Consider the following 2,528-nt stretch of genomic DNA (forward strand, 5'->3'; position numbering starts at 1 on the left):
TTTTTTGTCGACATTGTTTTTATTTTAATTTAACTCAACACTCTCCAAAAACACAAACGTAATCTATGCTATCCCGTGTCACACTAGCCACAAACCAGTGTTTCCCAACGTGGGGTCCACGCCCCACAAAAGGCAATTGGATTGCTAAGGAGGGCAATTCGAAAATGGACTTGTCCAGAGTTTAAGTTAACCGTATAGCCGCTGTATATGTTAGGGAGACATAAGAATTTTAGAAAGGCTTAGGTGGGGCATAGCACAAAAAAGGTTGGGAAACACTGCACTAAACTATTGTGGCGGTACGCTATATTTCTGTAAATATTACTTTTAGTTACGTTTCGTTTCTTCTTTCTACCCTTGGTTCTATTGTTCTATTTTTTTCTAGAACTTTCTTATCTATTCCCTGTCCCTTGGGTGGGATGAGCAGTTCCTAGAAATTTGAGGAGCAAAGGTGTAAAGAGGAGCCGGAAAAAAAAGAGAAATGATGTAACAGGTCATTTTTAAACCGGACTGCAGAGTGTACGGACGAGGTGTATTTTCAATGACCAGATAGTTCAGAAATAAGTTCAGAAAAAAGTTCCTGTTTATAATAAAATAATTAGGATTTTTCCTTCCACATATTGACGACTGTGGAAGGAAAAATCCTAATTATTGAAGAAGAGAACTGACTGACCAGTTATAAGGGAAGGACGTGTTTTATCCCACCGAACAGTACGCATAAAGAAACAAGCCGTAAAAAGGGACAAAACCCCCAGATATTCCTATTTCTATCTTACCTACCATTTTTTCTGTCTTCTTAATTCTATCCCTTTTTCTGTTATTAGTGTTAAGTTAGTGTTTNCATGACAAAATATCCGGCAAGGATTAAGTAAATATTATAATTGATACTCACCTTTCTATATATAATCGTGCAAAAAGCTATCTTTAATTTCATTCCAATTAATTCTGTTATTATAAAACTAGCATTATATGATACCAAATAAATCGCAACCATGACAAAATATCCGGCAAGGATTAAGTAAATATTGTATGAATTCCATTCCGACCTATTTTCAAAATAATGTACTGTTAATCCTAAAAAGTATAATTCTCCTGCAACTACCGCCGTTTCCTGCAAATATACGTAAATATCAATCATTTTAATTATTTTAATATATGATTAGCGTANTATGAATTCCATTCCGACCTATTTTCAAAATAATGTACTGTTAATCCTAAAAAGTATAATTCTCCTGCAACTACCGCCGTTTCCTGCAAATATACGTAAATATCAATCATTTTAATTATTTTAATATATGATTAGCGTATAAGCAAAACAATTGTGAAGTACCTGAATCAATGTAAGTAAAGTTAATGTTAAGAATTTCCATCCAACTAATCGTAATACAGCTTTCAGTATGTTTGGATCTTTCTTCTGTAGTTCTTCGTTCCACTCTCTGATAAAATATTGCAATGAAACGTAATAAATTAAAACAATATTTTTAATAAATATTTTAATTATTCTTAATTTATAACTTATTAATAGCGCTTTTAATACTATTATTTTATTATGAAAATACTATAACGATTTATTAATCCGGCACCAGTTAATATGAAGTCTGTCAATTAATAATTATTCGTGCTAATAATGTTCAAATCAAAATGTGTTTGAACATGTAGTGTGCTAAGACTCCAAGAAACAAGCGAAACCGATTTGAAGAGTGAGGCTGTGCGACGTTGCTATATGTCACAAGATCGATGTAATCTTAACTCAGCATAGTCATATATATATATATGCGCCGGGCTCATCTGCTAGTGTATATATACACTAGCAGATGAGCCCGGCGCATATATATATATATGACTATGCTGAGTTAAGATTACATCGATCTTGTGACATATAGCAACGTCGCACAGCCTCACTCTTCAAATCGGTTTCGCTTGTTTCTTGGAGTCTTAGCACACTACATGTCCAAACACATTTTGATTTGAACATTACTAGAATGATTTATTATTAATTGACAGACTTCATATTAACAGGTGCCGGATTAATAAACCATTATAGTATTTTCATAATAAAATGATAGTATTGAAAGCGCTATTAATAACTTATAAATTAAAAAGAATTGAAGTATTAATTAGAAATATTGTTTTAATTTATTACGTTTCGTTGCAATTTCGTTATCAGAGAGTGGAACGAAGAACTACAGAAGAGAAATCCAAACATACTGAAAGCTGTATTACGATTAGTTGGATGGAAATTTTTAATACTAATTTTACTTACATTGGTTCAGGTACTTTACAGTTGTTTCGCTTAAACATTAATCATATATCAAAATAATTTAAATAACTGATATTTATGTACATTTGCAGGAAACGGCCGTAGTTGCAGGAGAATTATACTTTTTAGGATTAACAGTACATTATTTTGAAAATAGGTCGGAATGGAATTCATACAATATTTACTTAACCATTGTCGGATATTTTGTCATGGTTGCGACTTATTTGTCTTCACATAATACTAATTATATTATGACAGAAATTATTGGAAT

The sequence above is a fragment of the Centruroides sculpturatus genome, unplaced genomic scaffold (genome assembly GCF_000671375.1).
Source record: "Centruroides sculpturatus isolate CEXI.00-Female unplaced genomic scaffold, Cexi_2.0 scaffold2088, whole genome shotgun sequence".
NCBI lineage: Eukaryota > Metazoa > Arthropoda > Arachnida > Scorpiones > Buthidae > Centruroides > Centruroides sculpturatus.